This window comes from Cebus imitator, unplaced genomic scaffold, assembly GCF_001604975.1.
Source record: "Cebus imitator isolate Cc_AM_T3 unplaced genomic scaffold, Cebus_imitator-1.0 Scaffold81, whole genome shotgun sequence".
NCBI lineage: Eukaryota > Metazoa > Chordata > Mammalia > Primates > Cebidae > Cebus > Cebus imitator.
The window spans coordinates 6,619,481-6,643,942 of NW_016107396.1; the positions used below are offsets into that span (position 1 = coordinate 6,619,481).

Sequence of the window (24,462 nt, forward strand, 5' to 3'; positions counted from 1 at the left end):
ATTCAAGAGACTGTTGTTCAGTTTCCATGAAGTGGTGCGGTTCTGAGTTAGTTTCTTAATCCTGAGTTCTAATTTGATTGCATTGCATAATGAGACACTGTTCATTATGATTTCCGTTGTTTTGCATCTGCTGAGGAGTGATTTACTTCCAATTATGTGGTCAGTTTTAGAGTAGGTGTGATGTGGTGCTGAGAAGAACGTATATTCTGTGGATTTGGGGTGGAGAGTTCTATAGATATCTATTAGGTTTGCTTGGTCCAGATCTGAGTTCAAGTCCTGGATATCCTTGTTAATTTTCTGTCTCGTTGATCTGTCTAATATTGGTGGTGGAGTGTTAAAGTCTCCCATTATTATTGTGTGGGAGTCTAAGTCTCTTTGTAGATCGTTAAGAACTTGCCTTATGTATTTGGGTGCTCCTGTCTTGGGTGCCTATATATTTAGGATTGTTAGCTCTTCTTGTTGCATTGATCCTTTTACCATTATGTAATGACGTTCTTTGTCTCTTTTGATCTGTGTTGGTTTAAAGCGTATTTTATCAGAGATTAGGATTGCAGCTCCTGCTTTTTTTTTGCTCTCCATTTGCTTGGTAAATCTTCCTCTATCCCTTATTTTGAGCCTATGTGTGTCCTTGCATGAGATGGGTTTCCTGGAGACAGCACATTGAAGGGTTTTGAGTTTTTATACAATTTGCCAGTCTGTGTCTTTTGACTGGGGCATTTAGCCCATTTACATTTAAGGTTAATATTTTTATGTGTGAATTTGATCCTGCCATTTTGATGCTAGCTGGTTGTTTTGCCCATTAGCTGATGCAGTTTCTTCATTGTGTTGATGCTCTTTACCATTTTGTACGTTTTTAGAGTGGCCAGTACTGGTTGTTCCTTTCTATGTTTAGTGCTTCTTTCAGGAGCTCTTGTAAGGCAGGCCTGGTGGTGATGAAATCTCTCAGCAATTGCTTGTTCGTAAAGGATTTTATTTCTCCTTCGCTTATGAAGCTTAGTTTGTCTGGATATGAAATTCTAGATTGAAAGTTCTTTTCTTTACGGACATTGAATATTGGCCCCCACTCTCTTCTGGCTTGTAGGGTTTCTGCAGAGAGATTCACTGTAAGTCTCATGGGCTTTCCTTTGTAGGTAACCCGACCTTTCTCTCTGAATGCCCTTAGCATTTTTTCCTTCATTTTAACCCTGGTGAATCTTATGATTATGTGCTTTGGGGTTGCTCTTCTTGAGGAATATCTTTGTGGTGTTCTCTGTATTTCATGGACTTGAATGTTGGCCTGGCTTGCTAGGTTGGTGAAGTTCTCTTGGATAATATCCTGAAGAGTGTTTTCCAGCTTGGATTTGTTCTCTCTGTCACATTCAGGTACACCTATCAAACGTAGATTAGGTATTTTCACATAATCCCATATTTCTTGGAGTCTTTGTTTATTTCTTTTCACTCTTTTTTCTCTAATCTTGCCTTCTCATTTTATGTCATTGAGTTGATCTTCAATCTCTGGTATCCTTTCTTCCGCTTGGTCGATTCGGCTATTGAAACTTGTGTATGCTTCGTGAAGGTCTCATGTTATGTTTTTCAGCTCCATCAGATCATTTATATTCTTCTCTAAACTCTTTATTCTCGTTAGCATTTCATCAGACCTTTTTTCAAGGTTCTTAGTTTCTCTGCATTGAGTTAGAACATGTTCTTTTAGCATAGAGAGGTTTGTTATTACCCACCTTCTGAAGCCTGTTTCTATCAATTCATCAGACTCATTCTCCATCAAGCTTTGTTCCCTTGCTGATGAGGAGTTGTGATCCCTTGGAGGAGGAGAGGCATTCTGGTTTTGGGTGTTTTCATCCTTTTTGCGCTGGTTTCTTCCCATCTTTGTGGTTTTATCTACCTATGTTCTTTGTAGTTGGTGACTTTCAGATGGGGTCTGTGAGTGGATGTCCTTTTTGTTGATGATGAAGTTATTTCTTTCTGATGTTTAGTTTTCCTTCTAACAGTCAGGCCCCTCTGCTGTAGGGCTGCTGGAGGTCCACTCCAGACCCTGCTTGTCTGGGGATCACCTGCGACCCCTGAAGAACACTAAGGGTTGTTGCCAGTTTATTCTTCTGTTATCTTCGTCCCAGAAGGATACCTACCAGATGTCAGCATGAGCTTTCCTTTATGAGGTGTCTCTTTGGATACATGGGAGTCAGGGAGCTGCTTGAGGAGACAGTCTGACCATTATAGGAGCTCAAGTGCTAAGCTGTGAGCTCTGTTGTTTCATTCAGAGCTGCTGGGCAGGTACATATAAGTCTGCTGCAGTGGAATTCATAATCGCCTTTTTTCCCAAGTGCTCTGTCCTGGGAAGGTGGGGCTTTATTTATAAGTTCCTGATGTGCTGCTGCCTTTTTTCAGAGATGCCCTGCCCAGCTAGGAGGTAGCCTAGTCACAGTCTGCCAGCAGACGTGTTGCTGAGCTGCCGTGGGGTCTGCCCAGATGCTGTGTGAACTTCCTTGCAGTTTTGTTTATAGAGGTACAGTTAGAACTGTCTTGGTAATGGTGGTCTGCCTCAGTAATGGTGGATGCCCCTCCCCCCACAGAGCTGGACTGTCCTGGGTCCAGCTGCGCTTGCTGTCAAACTCTCAATCCAGAGCATTTCAGATTGCTGGTCTTTGTGGGGGTGGGACCCCCCAAGCCAGATCACCTGGCTCCCTGTCTCAGCCCCCTTTTTTTCAGTTGAACAGGAGACTCTTTCTCTCAAGTGTTCCAGGCGCCAGTTGAAATAGCCGCCCAGATTTTTTGAGTTTTTGTGCAGAGACCTGCTGCGCTGGCTAAAACAGCTGTGCTGGAAACTTGTGGCGCTTTTCAGCCTGGGAATCTCCTGGTCTGTGGGCAGTAATAACTCATTTGGAAATGTGGTGATCACTCACCCTCTGCATTGTTCTTGCTGGGAACTGCACTCCAGAGCTGTTCCTATTCAGCCATCTTGGATCAGCTCCCCTGGCATCCAGTTTTAACCTACTTTCCTGTTAACTACTTAAACTGTAGAAACGTTGTGGAAAATAAAGGTCAAAATACAGAATCTTGAAAATAATCAGTTTAGTATATAAAGTAAAGCTCTGCTGATACCCTAGTAAGGTAAACATAGTTTATGATCAGCAGAAATGGCCTGCTAACAATTATAAGTAGCATGAAATTGGAATATGTTCTAGCTTAACTTCTCTCTCTCCTCCCAACTTTAGAAAACATACTCTATTAATCTGATATTGCTTTTGAACAATTTTAGACATACATATACTTACTCTTTTATGATAATATACTTTCATTGTCATAAACTAAAAGTGACTTCATAAATCATCCTGTCATTATAGGTACTTTGAGACAGAATAATCCAATATCAGGTATGAAATTTTAAAACTTATTTTGGCAGATGCTCTCAATTTAGTTGGTTTACATCCAACATGTCCATTCAACATCTTAGAGGTATTTTTTCCAATTGCTACATGCTGGTTACTGCTTGGGAAGTGACATTGCTCAAAACCAGAATTCCTGGGGTAGGAGACTGATTAGTACCTACTCTAAATTTATTTTCCTTCTAAAGTTAGTGCAGAGCTCTGAGTCCGGATAATGTATTCACATGTAAAGGCAAACCCAAAATAGATTTTGAAGAGAAATCTTGGCTTTGCTTTCATCTTTCTGAGGGCCCATTTCCATGACAATGACCATCCAATCACAAGATGGTCTTGGTCAGGCTCTCCAAAAAACCCCAACAATGGCCATCTCTCAAGTTACCAGTTTGATTTTAGCCAACCACAAGGAACACCTATGGTATAACAAAAAAATAAAATAAATATAATCATGCCTCACTAAACGACAGGGATACTTTCTGAGAAATGTGTCATTAGGTGATTTTGTCATTACGCAAATATTATAGAATATAATTACTACAAGCCCACATAGAATAGCCTATGACACACCTAGGCTACATGGTATAACCTATTGCTACTAGGCTATAAAACTGTACAGCGTGTTACTATATTGAATACTGTAGGCAGTTGTAACACAATGGTAAGTGTTTGTGTATCTAAACAGGTATAAAAACATAAAAGGTACAAGAAAAATATGGCATTAAAAAAATGGTGGCCAGGCACGATGGCTCAAGCCTGTAATCCCAGCACTCTGAGAGGCCAAAGCGGAAGAAGCGCTTGAGCCCAGGAGTTCAAGACCAGCCTAAACGACATTGCAAGACCCTGTTTCTAAAATTAAAAGAAAAAAAAAAATTAGCCAGGCTTGGTGGCATCCTGAGTAGTTCCAGCTACTCAGGAGGCTGAGGTGGTAGCACCACCAAAGCCTGGGAGGTAGAGGCTGCAGTGAGCTATGATTATGCCACTGCACTCCAGCCTGGGCAATAGAGCAAGACCCTGTCTCGAAAAAGAAAGGAAAAAAGGATACACTTGTATAGGGTACTTACCATGTATAGATGTTGCTCTAGGGGAGTCAGAGTGAGTGGTGAGTAAATGTGCTTACTGTGCTCTACTGTAAACTTTATCAACGCTGTATACTTCAGCTGCACTAAGGTTATGTAATCTTTTTCTTTATTCAGTAATAAGTTACCTTAGCTTACTATAACTTTTTTACTTTATCAGTTTTTAAATAATTTTTTGATACTTAGCTTAAAACACAAACAACATGGTACAGCTGTACAAAAATATTTTCTTTTGTTTGTTTGTTTTTGTTGTTGTTTTTTAAGATGAGGTTTCACCATGTTGGTCAGGCTAGTCTCGAACTTCTGACCTTGTGATCCACCCACCTCAGCCTCCCAAAGTGCTGGGATTACAGGCGTGAGCCACCGCGCCTGGCATATTTTCTTTATATGCTTATTCTATAAGCTTTTTTCTATTTCTAAAATTTTTAACTTTTTTATTTTTTCAACTTTTTATTAAAAGCTAAGACGTAAACACATCGGGTCTACACAGGGTCAGGAACATCAACGTCCCTGTCTTCCACCTCCACATCCTGTCCCACTGGAAGTTTGCAGGGGCAATAACACGCATGGAACTATCCTCTCCTATGATAACAATGCCTTTTTCTGGAACACCTCCTAAAAGATCTGCCTGAGGCTGGTCTATTTAACATTTTTTTATAACCAGAAAACACTCTAAAATAATAACAATGAATATAGTAAATACATAAACCAGTAACACAGTCATTTATCATCAAGTATTATGTACTGTACATAATTGTCTGTGCCATGCTTTTCCGCAACTGACAGCACAGTGGGTTTGTTTACACCAGCAGCACCAAGTAATGTGTTGCATGATGACGTTGGCAATGTTACTGGGTGATAGAATTTTTTAGCCCCATCATAATCTTATGGAACCACCACCGTAAACGAGGCTGGTAACTTATGCAGAACATGACTGTACTTGGTCTTTGTCCCCAGGTTTCTGACACAGACTTCCTAAACACTTGGAATCTCCTGAGTGATAAGAGTGTCTTTTGTATTCTAATGAGATGACTCAAAGCCGTGGAGGGAGGGAGGTGCCTAGAGAGCTTCTGGATGGGGGACAGTCACCAGAAAGATCCAGCCAGGATTAAAAGGTAGGAACTTTCGGCCCCATCCCACAATCCACTTCTCAAGAAGGGAGGGGACAACAGATCTAGGAAAGATTTAACTGAGAGTCTGACACCTTTTTAGGTCTGAAAGAAGCATTTACCACCTATCCTCTCTGAGGGCTGCTGCCTATGAGGTTTCATCCATGTAACAAGACCACCTTCACAAGGGCCTCCTCTTCTTTCTCTCCCTCTCCATACTCTGCCTTGCCAGTATAATCTGATTTTTGGCCATGCTCTAAGCCCCCATTCTTTCTGTAATCTCAAGATGGTACAGAAGCTTCTGCACCCATTGCAGGCTTAAGTAAACACTCCATGGTTCTTCTTGTGCATGTTAAAAAATAACTGTATGCTTCTCTCTTATTAATCTGCCTTTTATGAGTTCATTTTTCAGTGAAGTTTCAGATGGCGAAGGGGAAGTTTTTCCTTAGACTCGAGAGAGTTAAGGACTAGGAAAGGCGTTGTTATCGGAGGGACTGGTGTGTGTTCTACTCATGAACAGGAAGAAATATGAGAAAGAGTCCCTTTTTAACACCGACCATGAAGTAGTTCTGCATTAGTCATACAACTAATAGCAGCATGCAACTTGCTGTCCCATTTTTCATGTCAATTTATATGTTCCCTGGTCTGGACCTTTCATTTTTAAATAGTATATTGTAATTTCTTTAATAAGTGAGATGAAGAGAAAATATATTAACATATGGGTGATCTCAGCCTGCTTCCTCCTGCTCCTCTTAAGGGAATTCTAGGTTTGCTTGTTTCCTTTTCCTGGTTCTGAGCTTATGAACACAGATGTGAGAAATGAATTACTGGGAGGAGCTAATTTCATTTCATTGGGTAAGCTTCAAAAAGGAGAAAGAGTTTGGAGAAGCAGCCAAGAGACATGTAAAAGGTCAGAGAGATGGAGAAAGGATTTAAAAGTTGTATCAAATATAAGGCATTTATTACCCCCTTGGATATGTTCTGAAAGGTGAAGTAAATATTTGAATTATTTTCAATTATTTTCTCTGATATACTTATTTCTTTGAATGTGACTTAATGCCGGAATTGGACTAAAGCATGGCTGGTTATACACTAGTGACACACGTGGACTTTTCCAAAGATGCCTTAAAGGTGGAGAATGTATGAATGAATGAATGAATGAATGAATGAATGAATGAATGAAGAAACAAACTTCAGTCCCGGAAAGATGAAGCAGGCTAATTTTATTTGTGTAAAATTTCATAAATTGATATAAACCTTGAATCAGACCATGGTTACGTAGACTTTTAGGCTAATTTCTCAAGTGAAGTCACTTTACACACATACAAAGAGAGAAATCAAGCTTCGCTCAACATTAATCTAATTTAAAGAATAATGTAAGGTATTTTGTGAGGAGATAACAACCCAAAGACCTAACAATTCTCCACCACTTGAACACTTTGCCCCAAATAGAGAGCTGGAATTTCCTATCATAAACTCTTCTTCATATTTACTATGTCACTTGGCATGCATAGGTGCAGCTAACTAAGTAATCAACCATCCTCTCCAGTAGCGGACTTTACCAAGAAAGTTTTGCTTTGATTTTATTACATGTTTTTTTAAATTTTTTAATGGTTGTTCATAAAAGCCAAGGTAATTTTTCAAAGATGTGTACTTGTTTATATAGTTTTAAATGTCCTCCTTCCAGGCATTCCTTTTGATTTTAATACAGGTTATAAAACTCTCTTGAACATTTGTAATGTTGGAATAATAGTCATACAAATTTCCTGTGGATTTCTACACTCCTGCATTAAGCCATAAGAAAACTCGGCTGCACTTTATTTTGGCTGAGTTAAAGACAGCTTTGAAGGAAACCAAAATAGAATGATAACAATATTTTATCAGATGGGGGAAAATAAATATATTTATAACTATTACTGAGATTCTGCAGGAGTGTATCAGCTACAGTTCAAATAAAAGCCAAACAAAGGAAAATTTCATTGCTGTTTGTATGGATTAGACCAAAGAATCTTTAATCATCTCCAGCAAAGGGTCCCTTAAAAAGAGGGACACATGCATACATTTTAACACATGCATACATTGCAACTTCACAATGGCATAGGCAAAAATGAAAATTCATATTTATCAACCATTATGTCCTTGGCATAACAACTATACATTTTTTAAAGCGCTCTTTATCCATAAATTAATTCTTCTATAATCAGCTATTGTTTTAGTGGAGTTGTGGTATTAAACACCAAATTCAGTTTTCTGAATTCTACATAAAGCTGTCACAATATTAAAAATTCTAAAACAGTTTAAGATTAAAATATAATTACCTAAACTAATGAAGAATTTAAACCTTTTCCATTTTGTTTCCAAGATGCATAAATCATAGAATCTCAAGTAGAAATGTTCTTTAAAGGTTATCTTGTCAAATCATCCATTCAATGATGGAATAACGATATTTACAGCAATTTACAGTGTCTAAAAACTCACTGAGACTCAAAGCATGTTATTCTCCTTTTTAAAAGCTTTAACTCCAATGCCTAGTACAATGCTTGGTATACTACAGATAACTGCAGTAGATTTCCTTGGCCTCCATACAATCTATTCCTTATTCTGTAATACCAGATCTGGGTAGGGCTGACCCTAGCTCCAGGAAGGACATACTTTATGTGGCCTGTCCAATCAAAGCACTGAGTCTCTGCTTCCCCAGCTGCACAGCTGCAGCCATACTCCGGCTCTAAGTTGGTCCAATCCATGTGAGTCTCAGGACTTGTAAGACCTATTAGCAAGCATTTGCTTTGCCTGCTGTTGCATAAGGGAGATTCTGACTTAGCAGCATTTATCAAGTAAAGCCTGAAAAAGGAAGCTAAAAGAAAGGAAGGATTTAGATACAGACAAACTGAGTCATGATGACATTATTTGAGTCCCAAATCCAGGCATTCCTGAAGTCAAATCTTTTTTGGGACATTTTACTTATGTGAACCAGAAATCTCCATATTCCTTTTTTCGCCTAAGGCAGGTTTGATCTGTTTTCTGTTACCTGATCCTAGAAAGGGGAAAGAGCCTCCTGACTATTATGAAAATTTGCCTAAGTAAGGTAGTGCCATGTAAACAACCCGAAAATGTGGATTGGTTCAGCTAGTTTGGATGATACTTGGAAACTTAGCAGTCTTTACCACATGAAATTAACATGGATGGCTGTTGTATCTTAAGATTAGATTGTGTGCCTATCAAGGCTGCATTATTGGGGAACTTAGGAAATTTTAAAGATTCTAGAATAAGCAGTCTATACTTCTTTTAGCCTGAGAAAAGAAAAGAGTTTTAATCTGGGAAATATACATCCTTTTAAATTATCAGGCTAGAGAGACACTAAAATGAGACTGCAATCACATCTTACTTCCTGCTGGAGCTATGTATTCATCTTTAGAGCCAGCTTGCTATTGCCACAAGCAGCCAAAAATTAACCTAATAATGCCACACCAGACACCATAACCCACACCCCATAACTTAATGCATAGCCAATCACTAATCAATGCTATTTCTGTAAGCCAACAAGAGTTCCTGGCACATCACTTTGTATCAGCCCAAATGATATCTCTTTTTCCTATCTCTTTTTTGGCCTTTAAAATTCAACTTGTAACTGCTGCTAATCAGAGTGTATATTCAGGGCATCTTCAATCTGTGCTCCTGAGTAACAATCCTCAAGCTTGGCTCAAATAAACTCTACTTGTATTAATTTTGCCCTCAGCATCTTCCTTTTAGGTCAGCAAGCCTTCAGTGAATTCTTAAAAGAAACAGGCAAGCTTGGGATAGCGCTGGTCTGCTGAACGTAGAGTGAGATGAGAGTACAACTCTGCTAAGAGAAAACCTTTGTCTGTGGTTTGCAGCAGCTGAGAGTCTGGTGACCTTGGTTAAACAACAACTTCTTAAGACCTCAGTAGCTCACCTCTACCAAGAAGTTAGCTTAGGTTGTTTTTAAGATATTTTCCATCCCTAAATGTCTATAAAAATAACGAAGTAAATAAATCTAGATTATTTGATGAACAAAAATCTTCAGTTATTTTGTTGTGAAACTTTAAAGAATGTTCTTCTATCTATTAGGGATTAACTATACTATGTTCACATGTATTTAATAAGTATTATTTACATTTTAAAGTCACTTTAGTTTTCTCTAGTGATGGTTTCAGACACACAAATAAGTATTTCAGGAGAGATTTTTATGGTTAAAACCAAACACTTGTTTTTATTAAAACAACAAAATAGAAATAAATAAACCACCCACATGTTTCTTTTAATACTCTCCCACTGTATATGAAAGTACATCTTATTTTTAAAGATCATTTGTCACGTCTTAATGATCCTACCTACCAAATGTTTTTGCAGGCATTATGATTTTAAAAAATAATGAAAGCTTTGCAGTTTAACATGACAATTTTTAAAAGTCTATTATTATTTCTCAGAGGAAACAACACTGTAGAACAACACAAAGGGAGGAAGAGACAAAGGAAAGAAGGGCCTTACTTAAGTTAGTTTTCACTTTGTAATCTCTCTGCAGTTAGAGGTTGGGGCAAAACTGAGTTTTGGGGGAGTGAGAGGAGGTCAGGGATATGTGTTAAAGCTGCATCTGCTAAGCAAGTTGACTCGTTTTATTTGGACTGCATGCTTATTTGGGGTTGCCTGTGGAAAGTGCTGATGGCAATGGCATAGGGGAATGGAGAGCGAGCCCACAGTGCCCAAAGCACCCCTTGCTGACAGCCTGATTGAAACAAGACAACAACCCATTTTCCTTTCTTTTTTTATTTTTTTTTTTTGAGACAGAATCTTGCTCTGTAGCCTAGGCAGGAGTGCAGTGGCATGATCTCAGCTCACTGCAACTTCTGCCTTCGGGGTTCAAGTGATTCTCCTGCCTCAGCCTCCTGAGTAGCTGGGATTTCAGGAGCCTGTCACCACACCTGGCTAATTTTTGTATTTTTAGTAGAGACAAAGTTTCACCATGTGGCCAGGCTGGTTTCAAACTCCTGACCTCAAGTGATACGCCTACCTCGGCCTCCCAAAGTGCTGGGATTACAGGTGTGAGCTACCTGCCAGGCCAGACCCATTATTTCCAAGGGTTTTAGTTGTCTGCCTACTCAACTGTTTTATGTGTGATCTTCATCATAAGCCAATTTGTCTGTCCTGGTTTCTACTTCTTTCTTAATTTCTCATTTTCTCTTTAATGAGGTTAAACTATGCAAATCACTTACAATTTATGACTTCAAATTCACAAATTTCTAGTGCCAATAGTTTCGCTCTGCAGCAATACAAATTGGAGCAGTTTTATTTTGAAGGTATTGTTTCATTAAGTACAATTTCTGGAAGTTGTTGAAAAATAACTTACATAATATGCAAAAAAAGAAAACTATTCTGAAGTTCCAGAGAGAAACTGAAACCAGTAACAGGATTCTAGTGGGCAGAACACATGGCAGGGGAGAAAGAAGGTCTGGAGACCATGCCATCCTGTGACACAACAGTGTGGTGACATCCCACAGACCTGAAATCCCAACCAGCCGAGGCTGCAGAAAATAACAAGTTGGCTGAGAGATCCCAGTGGTTCTTCCTGTGCCCTGCCAAAGAACATCTGCTTTGTAGCAGCGCTTCCCCAGGAGGCAAGCTTGGTGCTGAGTTTCACTGTAACTCGCTGTGAATTCTGAACAGCCCACCAGCTAAAGCCAATATAAAACTGTGATCTTTGTGCATCCTTGGTATGCTAGACCCTCAAGGGCCCTAAGTGAAGGCTCTTCGCTGACCCATGAAAAATGGGACTAGATAAAAGCAATCACTTGTGGCCTTATGAACTAATTTCCTCTATCCAGCATCTTCAGTCTCTCAGTAGCATTACCAATGCACCTGTGTGTGTCCTCTTGTCTGGCAAATAATAAAGTAATTTACTGCTTGTTTTGTTAATCCCTTAAGTAGTTAAAAGAGAGTAGAGTATTTGGGGGCTCCCTAGCAGGGAGATAAAAGGAACCACAATTTGCCCTGGGTAGGGTTGGCAGGTTTAGCTTACAAAATGACAGAGTGGCAGAGAGCCTCCTAAAAATTATTAAAACCATCACTCAAGAGGAAATTGTCCAGCTATGTGAGACACATGGTCAAGAGATTGATTGTTGTGGAAGAAACATGAAATGATACCCTACTGCCTTTGAAATTCTTGATAGAAATTTTGTAGATCTAGATCAATGATGTTTCTTATTTTCTAGGTAAAGATTTTAAGTGTAAATCAAAAAGAAGATACAGAAGTATACAGTAGATAACACTGTGAAAGAATTGATGCAAACAGACCCGACACAGTGGCTCACGCCTGTAATCCCAGCACTTTGGGAGGCCAAAGTGAGCAAATCATCTGAGGTTAGGAGTTCAAGACCATCCTGGCTAACATGGCAAAATTACGTCTCTATTAAAAATACAAAAATTGGGCCAGGAATGGCTCACATCTGTAATCCCAACACTTCGGGAGGCCAAGGCAGATGAATCACAGGTCAGGAGATGGAGATCATCTTGGCTAGAACAGTGAAACCCTGCGTCTACTAAAAATACAAAAAATTAGTGGTGGTACACACCTGTTGGGAGGCTGAGGCAGGAGAATCGCTTGAGCCCGGGAGGTGGAGGTTGCAGTGAGCCGAGACTGTGCCATTGCACTCCCGCCTAGGCAACAGAGTGAGACTCTATCTCAGAAAAAAAAAAAGTACAAAAATTGGCCGAGAGTGGTGGTGCACGCCTGTAGTCCCAGCTACTCGGGGAGGCTGAGGCAGGAGAATCGCTTGAACCTGGGAGGCGGGAGGTTACAGTGAGCCGAGATAGCACCACTGCACTCCAGCCTGGGACACAGTGAGACTCTGTCTCAAAAAAAAAAAAAAAAAAAGAATTGACTCAAACGATAGACTTCTCTCAAAGATTATAAGGAGTCTCTCTCAGTATCCCAGTCACAGGCAAATCCTACACACTTTCATGGGCCCATGCATCTGCACATTGTCTCCCCTCTGCCTGAAACTCTCTTCCTTCCTCATAGCAAACTTTCACTCAAATCTCAAGATAGCCCAAGTCACCTCTTTTATGACATCCAGCGTCTTTCTGACAGTCATTTCTTCCACTCTATACCCTCAGCACTTGGCAGTCACCTTGTTTCCAGTATTTATCCCATTGCTGCTACTATATAAGCATTCTGTTATTACCTCAGATTGTGCATTCCTACAAATGTTTGCTAGGGGAGAAGAGGATGTGTATGATCTCACAGCCAGAGACTATAAGAGAAACAGCTCACAAGGGATAATATGTTCTTCTAGAACAAATTCTGTCAACTCCATCACAAATGAGTCTGTGGAAGAACCAAGGCTAAAAGCATCTCAAGAAACAAATGCGGCCAAATAAACTCAAGTTTCTAATGGGCAGGCATATAGACATATAGGGGATGGCGAGAAGGCAAATAATATAGCTCAAACAAAAGCAAAAAGCAAATGACACAAGTCTGTAGGAACAAGGTTAGAAAGTGAAAGCTCAGCATGAGCAGAAGTTTGTAAACAATGCAAAGAAAAAGTAACAAGAAAATTATAGGGATGTTGAGAGGCTGAAGAGGCAAGAAGCAGTAGTCCCACTAGGTGACGTTAAGCTGTAAGAGAGAGAAAACAAGTCTAGTCCAACCCTGTTTTCAGCTTTAGCAAAGAGAATAGGCAAAAAATTAAAAAGGAGAACATATCCACGGCTAAGAAGAAAGCGAAATCCAGAATGAAATCTCTAGTCCTGGTAAAGCAATCCTCTGAGTTGCGGTATCATTACCAGTTACCTCTGAAGAAATGCTGAGAAAGAAAATTGGAAGTAGGACCCCAAAAACCTGGTTTTCAAAAGAAATAAAAAATTTAGAAATGACACACTGAGTAGCTTGATATCAACTGTCAGAAAAATAAATTGACAGCTCATTAATCATTTGTGATTACTTGAAGACAAATTATCGTCTTCTAGGAGCCACTATAGGTACACTAAAATGAGTGACTTTAAATGAACATAATTATCTTTTTTGGTTGGGCTAAATCTGGCATATTGATGGGCCAGTCACAGGAGGTAGAATAGAAAGATTTCACTAAGGCCTCTGAAAATGTCACTACCTTTCTTAAAGTAAGGTAAGCTGGAAACAGCTGGACTATAGAATTTGGTTAACTTAGAGCAAATTGATTTATAGCAAACTGAAATACTTAAAATTATTTCATGTACTGAAATAATGCCATAATGCATGAAAAGTTTTCCCATTCAGCCTTTCAATCAACTACTTGGATAAGAATCTAACACATGGTATTTAAGTTCCATATCTTAGGCAATCTAGGGAGGGCAGAAAATATGTTCAATGTTGAAAATCAGGCTTCAAAATTCCTGGAAAAATAGAATAATGGGCAGAAAACAAACAAGACAAAATTCCAATTCACATAGAAAAACATTTCCCCTCACTATGAGCATAATTGTTGTCAACAAAATAATGATATATGATGCTTTATTAATAAAAGTAAAGGATAACTATATAGTTATATATGGTATGTATAGAGAGTTATATATGGTATATACATGGTAGCCCACATACAGACACAGAGTCTTGCTTTGTCACTCAAGCTGGAGTGCAGTGGCATGACTAAAGCTCGCTGCAGCCTTGATTTCTTGGGCTTAAGCAATCCTCCTACCTCAGTGTCCCAATCCCTAGGCCCCTGCCAGTAACTGGGACTACAGGCACTCACCACCATGCCTAGCTAATTAAAAAAATTTTTTATAGGGACAAGATCTCACTATGTTGCCCGGGCTGGTCTAAAACTTCTGGCCTCAAGCAATCCTTCCACCTCGGCCACCCAAAGTGCTGGGACTACAGGTGTAGGCAACCTTGCCTAGCCTAATATTCTTATATTTGCATTAATCAGGTCATATCAAGATGGCAAAGAATCTGAAAACTCCATCTTAAGTGAAGAGATTGAGAAACTTATGATACTCATCCTGGAAAAGGTTCAGAGAGAACATGGTGTTGTCTTCAAACACATGAAATGATACCATATGAAAGATAGATTTAATTTATTGTGTATGGATTCTAAGTAACAAGGAATAAGCAGAATAAGCTGAAAGGAAATAAAATTTAACCAAAAATTTAAAAACAACTTCCCACTAACAAGAGTTTTTCAAAAAAGAAATGAGCAGCCTTAAGAGTCCTTGAGACACTGGTATAGCTCGAGAAGTTCAAGTCCAGGCTGGAACGGTTCTACCTGTCAAAGGCAATGGAGATTCCGAACCTAGCATGGTAGCTCATATGACCTCCATATTTCAACTAAAGGATTTTACAATTCTAAAATTAGGCATGGTGCCTGTATTAAGAAGGTAAGTGGAAGAAGAAAAATAAGATATCAAGTTAACATGAACCTGATACTTAGAAAATGCTGTGTTTTCTTTTGAATCTCTCAATTACTTTTTCTAGGCCCCCAGGGCATTGTCTAATTACTATATTACTCAGTGCTTCTATACTCTTAGAGGGTGACCAAAGTTCCTCATATGATATGACTATACAGTTAAAGCCACTGTGAAATAGTAGACTAAAAAGAAGGGTCATGCGGACACTCAGTAGAATTCTGAATGCAGGAAAAGAAATTTGCTAGTTGTTATCACATCTACACAGACATAACCACTTCACCGCAGGTTGTTTACTTGAAAAAACACAGGAACATCTTTGCTAGTGGCTTCCTTTGTAAGAGAGGATGCTGCAGCACAACCAACTATTCTCAGCAAACATACTGTGCATCAAGTTCCTACACAGACATCACTGCTTACAGCATTAGAATTAGCATCCTTCATTTAAAATGGCTATGAATGATTGGTGCTCACCTATAATAGAATGACTATACTAATACATTACTATATTAAAATCCTGTCACATAGCTTATTTTTAAAAATTCCTATTAATAAGGAAAAAACTTAATACTACCAAGGTGTTCTAACTCCTAGCATAGTACATCTGTCTCTTAAAATAATATGTAAAAGTTCTACTAAAAAAATTGAAACAGGAGTTCAACTACTTTTGGATGTAGCTTATAAAGAGGGTATATTGTAATAATTTGTTACCAATGGTTATAAAAAATTTTTTATAGAAAAATGTCTAAACTTTTACATTTTATTTTTACAGATTAAAATTTTAAATATAAATTCTAAAATTTCTAAATTTAATGTTTTCACCTAAGATGTTATAATTAAAAAATTATCTTAAGGAAGAGAATACTCCAATTATTTTTACATTTTATTTAAAGGGCACTATGGAGGCAGTAGTTAAGAAAAAAGGCTTTGGAATTAGATACAAGTAGGAAGATATCCGGGCTCTATTATTTGCTACCTATGAAACTTGGGGAGTTACTAAAACACTCCAAGCCTGTTTCCTTGTCTATAATAATGAGAAAACTAATACCATAGTGAGCTTGTATTTGTGAAGCTCCTGGCACAGTGTGAGCAATCAGCAAAAGAGAGCCCACAGTGCCACCAATCTGCACAGGTAAAACTAAAACATGTTACAGGCCCCAGACAGCCAGCCTGGGTGCATGTATCCCACTACGGCTCGTCTCCTGCCTTACTGATTGCTAATATCCTCATGGCATTACATAGTGATTAGCCTTCAAGCAATCATACTACTGAGGGATCCCTCTCTGATGAACCATCCTCATTAGACAACAAGCATGCTCTAACAGCTCCTCTTCCATCTTTAAAAACTCACCATTCCTTGACTCCCATATCTTCCTCTTGCCAAGGCCTGAATATTTGGCTTCCCTTCCCAGCCAATTTACCAAAAGAATTGCCTAGAAGCTCGGTCTCCACTCCCTTACTTCCTCTTCACATCAAACTGGCTTCTCCCACCACTGTGCTGAAACTGCTTTTATCCAATCAATTATCGGTGACCTCCAAGTGGTCAATCTTAATGGATACTTTGCAGTCCTCATCTTAATTTACTTCTCAGCTACTTGCAAACTTGCTGATCATTATCTTTGAAATTCTCTCTTCTCTCAGCTGCAGTGATTCTATCTTTTCTGAATTTCATCCTACTTCTCTTTCTGCACTAGACCACCAAATGTTGGAGTTTCCCAATTCTGGTTCCATTCCTTAGTTCTGCTCTTTTTCACTTTATATTCCCTCCCTATGTGATCTCATCCTTTCCCATGGCTGAGGCCAAAAACCCTGAAATTCCCATCGCAGCCCAGATCCTGTTTTCACTTCAGATTTACATACCCAATTGTGTATTTAGTGGTTGTCTTGTAAGCATCTCAAACTTAACATATTAAATTCTTGAGATACCCTCTCAAAACTGTTGTTTTCTAGTTTTCCCGTTTCAGTTAATGGCACCTCCGTCCATCTAGCTGTTCAATCCAAATTCCTAAACATGGCCAAGGCCCTGCATGAGCTGCCTCAGCCTACATCTTCCCATTTCCTGCGTATTTCTCCCTAAAAAGCAATGTGTTCAAGGAGCATTGGCCATCTTGCAGATCCAGAAAGCTGCCAAACTTTTTGTCACCTTAAGGACTTTTCACCTAAAGGTTCTCCCTACCTAGAGAATATTTCTTACTTTCCCTCTCTCCCTAGCATTTCTCGTAAACACACAGATTACCTGGTGAACTCCTGCTTGTACCTAAAATCATTAAAAGTCATTAACACATGAGTATTAAATGACCTGTAAATGTCATTTTCTCCAAAGCTGCCTGAACATAACTTGTGTCTAAAGTGGACACTGTTCTTGCACTTCTCTTTTATGATGTCCTGCTGTTTTCCTTCATACCAAATACAGCCATTTATAATGACATATGGATTTTATGTTCTTCTTTAATGTCTGCTATGGTTTGAATGTCCCCTCCAAAACTCATGTTGAAATGTAATTGCCATTGTGACAAGACTAATAGGTGGCACTGTTAAGAGGTGATTAGGCCAGATGGGTTCCATCCTCATGAATGAATTAATGTCATTATTGTGGAAGTGTGCTGGTTATCACAAGAGTAGGTTTTTATAAAAGTGAGTTTGGGCATTCACCTAGTTAAGAGTTGCAGGTAGCGGTGGCGATGGATGCTCTGGATCGAGTTGTAAAGCCCAAAACGAAAAGAGCCAAGAGATTCCTTGAGAAGAGAGAACCGAAACTCAATGAAATTATTAAAAATGCCATGCTGATTAAAGGGGGAAATGCAAATGCAACAGTGAAACAAGTACTTAAAGTTGTGTATGCATTGAAAAAACCATACAGTGTACTGTATAAAAAGAAAATATTACAAGACCTTTTGAGGATCAGACATCACTGGAATTCTTTTCAAAGAAGTCATATTGTTCGTTATTCATGTTTGGCTCCCATAATAAGAAGCGGCCAAATAATCTAGCCATAGGTTGTATGTATGACTACCATGTGCTGGATGTGATTGAATTAGGTATTGAGAATTTTGTCTCTCTAAAAGACATTAAGAACAGTAAATGCCCTGAGGGAACAAAACCCATGTTAATATTTGCTGGTGATGATTTTGATGTAACAGAAGATTACAGAAGACTAAAAAGTCTTCTTATTGATTTCTTCAGAGGCCCCACAGTATCAAATATCCGTCTGGCTGGATTAGAGTATGTTCTGCACTTCACTGCACTAAATGGGAAGATTTACTTTCAAAGCTATAAGCTGCTGTTGAAGAAATCTTGTTGCTAAACACCACGGATTGAATTGGAAGAGATGGGACCCTCATTGGATCTGGTTCTGAGGAGGACACACCTGGCATCAGATGACCTTTATAAATTATCTATGAAAATGCCAAAAGCTCTCAAGCCAAAGGAGAAGAAAAATATCTCCCATGATACTTTTGGTACAACTTATGGAAGGATTCATATGCAGAAGCAAGACCTAAGCAAACTACAAACCAGGAAAATGAAGGGGTTGAAGAAGTGACCTGCAGAAAGGATAACAGAAGAACAGAAGAAAACGTCAAAAAGAATTTTTAAAAATTGATGGAACTTAGCCAGCCACTACTGTTTCATTGTGTTCTACTTGAGAATTGTCAAGCGCCAATCCATTCAGAGTTTCTTACAAGATCTTACTATATATTTTTATAACATAATAATTTTACTATATATTATTATGAACATAATATACTAGTATTAAGTGTAAAAAAAAAAAAAAAAAGGTGAGTTTGGCCCTCTCTTGTTTATTCACTCTCACCCTTTCTTGCCCTCTCACCTTCCACCACGGGGTGATACAGCATTTCTTGCCCTCCCACTTTCCACCATGGGGTGATACAGTATGCAGGCCCTTGTCAGATGCTGGCACCATGCTCTTGGACTTCCTAGAATCCAGAACTGTGAGCCAAATAAATTTCTGTTCATTATAAATTACCTAGTCTGTGACATTCTGTTAAAGCAACACAAAATGAACCAAGACAATGTATTTGTGAAAAGTATTCTCCATAAGGGCAAGGACCGTGTTTGTTTTGCTCACTAATCTACGCTCTGGGCTTAACGGACACAGGCACACAAGGTCTCTTTGACATGGAAGCAATCTGTATGTTTTTCCTCATAACACAAAGAATATTACATAAATTCTTACATTTAATTACATGAAAGAACTAGAAGAAGTCTTTAATATCCAGTTGCATCAGCTAATATAAAACCAAAATGGTCTTTTTTCAAAATCACAGAAAGGTTTCCCTATGCACTAAAAATGAACAGGAAGAAGGAGGTAGAGATTACATATATTGGATTTGTAACCCAATTAATTGTACAATTTTACAGTTTCAATAATTCATTAAAATAATGCCATTTCCTATAAATTGTGCTTAAATATGAATATATTTTAAAAATCCATATACTCTTTTCAAAGAAAATGTTTGCATATGTATGTATGTGTGTGTATATACCTGTTTTTACATTTAAAATATATCTATCCCTATAAAATAAAAATATCCAGATTATACAAGCTTAGAGTTGTGGTTTTAAAAAAAAATAAATTTCTTTCATTATCTAGTGAAAGCAGTTGACTTGGCACAGTAAAAGGAACTACCTCCACTACCCCTCTCCCAACTTAAAAGACAAAAAAATTGATGATGGAGCCACTGAAATGGAAACTGCTCAGTCCCCAGTGACCTCACCAGCATCTGCTGCAATTACCTTCGAAAATAAAATAACCAAATTACCGTTCAGCTTAGTGCTGTGCTAACAAAATTAATCTGAAATATAAAAATTCATCTGCTTTCTATTATGTATTCAACTTCTAAAACAAAAGCTCTTCTAGCTCTAAATTGTGAAGTATATGCACCACAGGTATCATAATCAACAGTAATATATTCCCACATACACAGGAAAAATTAATGGAATCATTCATGACTTAGCTCAAATTATCCATGAAAGTGATTTAAGTCATTCCATATATTCAAAAGTAAAATCAATCAATTTTATGTGTGGTTTGATTTTTTTTTTTTTTAATTGTTGGGTTTTTCTTGAGACAGAGTCTTGCTTTGTTGCTCAGGCTGGAGTGACAATGATCATAGCTCACAGTAACCTCCAATACCCGAGCTGTCTTTTCAACCTCTGCTCCTGAGTAGCTGGGTTGCAGGTATGTGCCATCATGTCTGGATTTTTTTTTGTAGAGACAGGGTATCACTATGTTGCTTAGATTGGTCTCAAACTCCTGGTCTCCAACTCTCCTCTCACCTAGGCCTCTCAAAATGCTGGAATTACAGGTGTGATCCACTATGTCTGGCTGATCGATTATAATACCCCCCCCCTTTTTTTTTTTGAGATGGAGTTTCGCTCTTGTCACCCAGGCGGGAGTACTATGGCTCGATCTCGACTCCCTGCAACCTCTATTCTCCCGCCTCTGCCTCCTACGTAGCTGGGATTATAGGCATCCACCACATGTTTTGTATTTTTAGTAGAGACAAGGTTTCACCATATTGGCCAAGCTGGTCTTGACCTCCTGACCTCAAGTGATCCGCCTGCCTTGCCCTCCCAAAGTGCTAGGAATACAGGCATGAGCTAGTTTTGATTCTATTCTGCTTTGTGCAACAGATTTGTTCAGAAAATATATGTGCAAATTGTATTTTAAAAAGACATACAATGATTTAGAAAAATCATTGAGTTTTAAAATTTAGCAAAGAATATTTAAAACATAAATAAATAGCATCTAATTTAACTGCTTCTTAAGTGTAAATGATCAAAGTTTGGCCATCTAGTCTGTCAAGTATTCTATAAGTACACTAATAAATACCATAGAATATTTTTATTGTTGTAATTAATAGTCTTGTTCTCTGGTTCTTCTGTATTTAAATTTACTTCATACTCTTCTTTCTCCACACCCAAGTAATTCTTGTCTCACAACCGTCAAGCTACATTTATTTCAGTCTGTGATATTCCCATCTAAAAGTCATTTTTGACTATCCAAATAAAATCAGTTCCATGGTTCTAGTAGCAGAATTATTGAGAAAAGATCCTTTTCTTCATCTTCCTCACATTCTTGGAAACTACATCTTTTCTTGCTTTGGGAAGAGACCCAGCAGGTCCCCAATCCAACTAACTCATCTTCTCTTCTTGGGCCTAGAACACTCTACAAGCTCCATGTCATTGACACATCCGACTTTGCTTTACTTGGTGCCAAATCACATTTGCAAACCATGAACCAACCTGTATCTTGCTAGGTCTTCTTAAACCTCACCCACTCTCCTTTTCATTCATTACCATTTTCATTTATGTGTGAGAAGCAAAACATTAAAACAAGTAGGCAAGGCTGCTGCATGTTCGCTGGTATAATACACCACAAAAATGAGTGCAGAAAAAACCTGAAACCCTAACGCTTTTGTTTATGAAAATTTTATTTGAAATGATAAAGAAAAAAGGAAGTGAAATATGTGTGAACAAGTTCCCCTGGCTCAAGAACCAGGTCTTCACTTTTATAACAGAAGTGCCCAAGCTGGGAGAATTTTACTTGTCAGAGCCTCCAACTCTGAGTCTAGAGAGGCAGTAACAGATGCATTCTAGCCACACTGCAAAAATGTCAAGTCAGGAGATTGCTGACATTTTTTGCTGGCATGTAGGGACTTCCCAAGTTTCACTGGTAGAGCAGAGCTTCTCCAGTTTGTTCCAAAGTTCCTAATACCTTTGAACTTACAATCAGAAAATACCAGTTTAGTTATTAAATATATTTTTAATCATTTTATCATTTAGGCCAGTGATTCCTACTTAGATGGAGAACTAATAGGTTCTAGAAAATTCAATTCAACACAGCTTAATGACGAATACAGCCATAATGATTAGTGCTGTGGGCTGTGAGGTCAGGTATACCTGGGCTCAGACCTGGATCTGCCACTACATAGGTATGTGACCTCGGACAAGTTACATAAGATCTATAGGCTTAACATCTTTATCTGTAATCAGGATAATAGGACCTATTCCATACGATAATTATGAGATTACACGAGAACATCTGTCTTTGTTACATAGTAAATTCTGCAAATGTTAGCTATTAATCATAGTGAATGACTGGCAGGTACAGGGTACAGGGTTAGACCCTGTGAGAAAGAAAAAAATAAAAAATACCTGACAATAAATCACAACAGACAAATAAGGCAGAGATGAAACTGTTACCCAAGACAAACTGTGTTAAGGGCTCCAAGGGAAGGCATAAGAAAGCCCCCTAACACCCTCAGAGTTCAGTGGCAAGGGAGGGACCATGTAGTTGTGTGTGTTGGGTGGCGAGAGATAAAAAATAGGAACAGCCTCAAGAAGACAGTGTCACAATTAAAGATGAGTTTGACAGGGAGATATGTACATTGCTATATGTAAGAAGAGTATAGACAAGAGCAGTTCTTTGCATACAGAAGGTATAGTTCTGAGAGAGCAAAGTGTAAGACATGTACAGAAAATAAAAACAGGAGATCAAGACAGGAGGAGAGGAAGGAGCCATATTGTGCAGAACGTCAAATGCCAGAAAGAAGATGGAACACATAAGTGACATAGCTGAGCTATTCCCAGGAATACTCATCCAGCAAGATGCATAGGAGGATATGCAATTATCACTTGATGTATGAGGGCAGAGGGGGTGAAGATTGTTTGGAATTTTCAGATGTGAATTTTTGGGGAAAAGAAAGGAAAATTTCTACAAAAATCACCAATAGGTGAATTGCAAGTATAAACTATGAAGCTTCAGAGCTGGGAGCACAAAGCATTTTCTGGTTCAGAACTCAATTTTCTCTTGCTGAAGAGTCTCTGTACCAGCAATCATAAAAGGTTCCAAATACATACATGTCTTAGTCATTTTGCACTGCTAATAACAATAACATAGACTAGGCAGCTCAAATAACGAACATTTATTTCTTGCAGTTTCAGAGGCTAGGAAGTCCCAGATCTAGATGCTGGAGTGATCTGGTTCCTGGATGGACCAACTTCCTGGTTTACAGATGGCCATTTTCTTGCTGTGTCTTTCCACGGTAGTGACAGAGTGTGCATCTTTCTCGTGTTTCTTCTAATAAGGGCACTAATCCTATCATGAGGGCTCCAGCCTCATGACCTAATTAGCTCCAAAAAGCCATCTCCAAATACCATCATATTGGGGATTTAGAGTTTCAACACAGAAATTTTGGCAGGGGATTACAACATGCTCCATAGCAAAATGACAAAAGTTGTTTGAAGCCAACAGTACCAAGTTTAAGTCCAAATTCAGAAGTCATAGAGCTGAAGTCTTCCTCAGCTGTCAGCAACACCATTAAAAAGCGGGGGAGAGGAGACAGTTTAAATCATTTTTCTTTCCCTGGAATCTGTCTTGGAGTATGGAGTATTTGACCTTTCACTGAAGGATATGACTAGAGCAGGTTTACAGACAAGTTTTAGGGAATTTATAAAGTACCTGAAATTTACCCAACATTTGTATTTATATATTCACATTTTTCCTCATTTATTCCTGTATTCACCATTTGGAGAACAAGCTTTTATATTAAAATTCATTAGTGCTTATTTTTAAAAGTATTATTCTAAAGACTTTATATATTTTAATTCATTAAATCCTCTCAATAACCTTCTAAGGTAGGTACTATTACTCCCATTTTGAGGAAAACTAGATCCAAGGCCCCACAGAAGTGAGTAGTTCCATAGAAAAGAAACCTGCAGGAGGTCCAAAAGCAAAAGTCCCCCAAGTTTCACCACAATAGTCCCATCTGGGTTTTTTTTTTACCGTTGACTTTACTGTTCTTGAACCAGGCTTTGGAATGACCAATCAGTCTGGGACTTCAGGTTAAACAGAAACATGCTTGTGATTGTTCATTGAAATTAGTTTATAGGAACCCATTAAACTGTACTGTGGGAAAGTCTATTTACTGAAAAGGCACTTTATGCATAGCTGCCAATCAGTTAGTGTGTGTTAGATGAATAATTTTCAAATAAATTATTTTTTCAATGATAAAGAAAACCCCTCACTCCCAAAATGCTAACAATCAATGAATCCTCTAAACAAATGGGTCATTTGTTAATGCTGGCCCATAATAAAAAAATAAAACTGTGATTCAGTATGTACACATTTATAAACACTTAAAACAAAATTTTCATAAACTCATATTTATTCTTACTACATACAACACATTCTGATATTTTCGATTTCAGTCCAGCCTAGTCCAGTCTAATCTATTCTGTTCTGTTCCATTAAAAAAAAAATGCTGTTGCTCATCCACTAAACTGATTTCATGACACCCTAATGGGTTATAACCCACAGCTTATAGTAATTTACACAGAATTAAGTAGCTTAGCCTATTCCTCGAAAAGAAGCAAAAAGCATGAGTCTAACTACTAATGGCTAAATGTTTATAAACCTTTTTTTAATCTTTAGAAAACAGTTAATGATTTCCTGAAAACATTAGCAGATTAAACTTGACC

At 38.4% G+C, this 24,462-nt stretch overlaps 1 protein-coding gene and 1 pseudogene across 5 annotated transcripts in view; one reads left to right on the forward strand and one right to left on the reverse strand.

The window, feature by feature from the left end:
- NCOA7 (nuclear receptor coactivator 7) overlaps positions 1 to 24,462 on the reverse strand; it is a 157,590-nt gene that overhangs the window by 101,186 nt on the left and 31,942 nt on the right. The gene's annotated exons all lie outside the window — the stretch shown is intronic.
- Positions 12,442 to 19,407, forward strand: LOC108307846 (annotated as a pseudogene).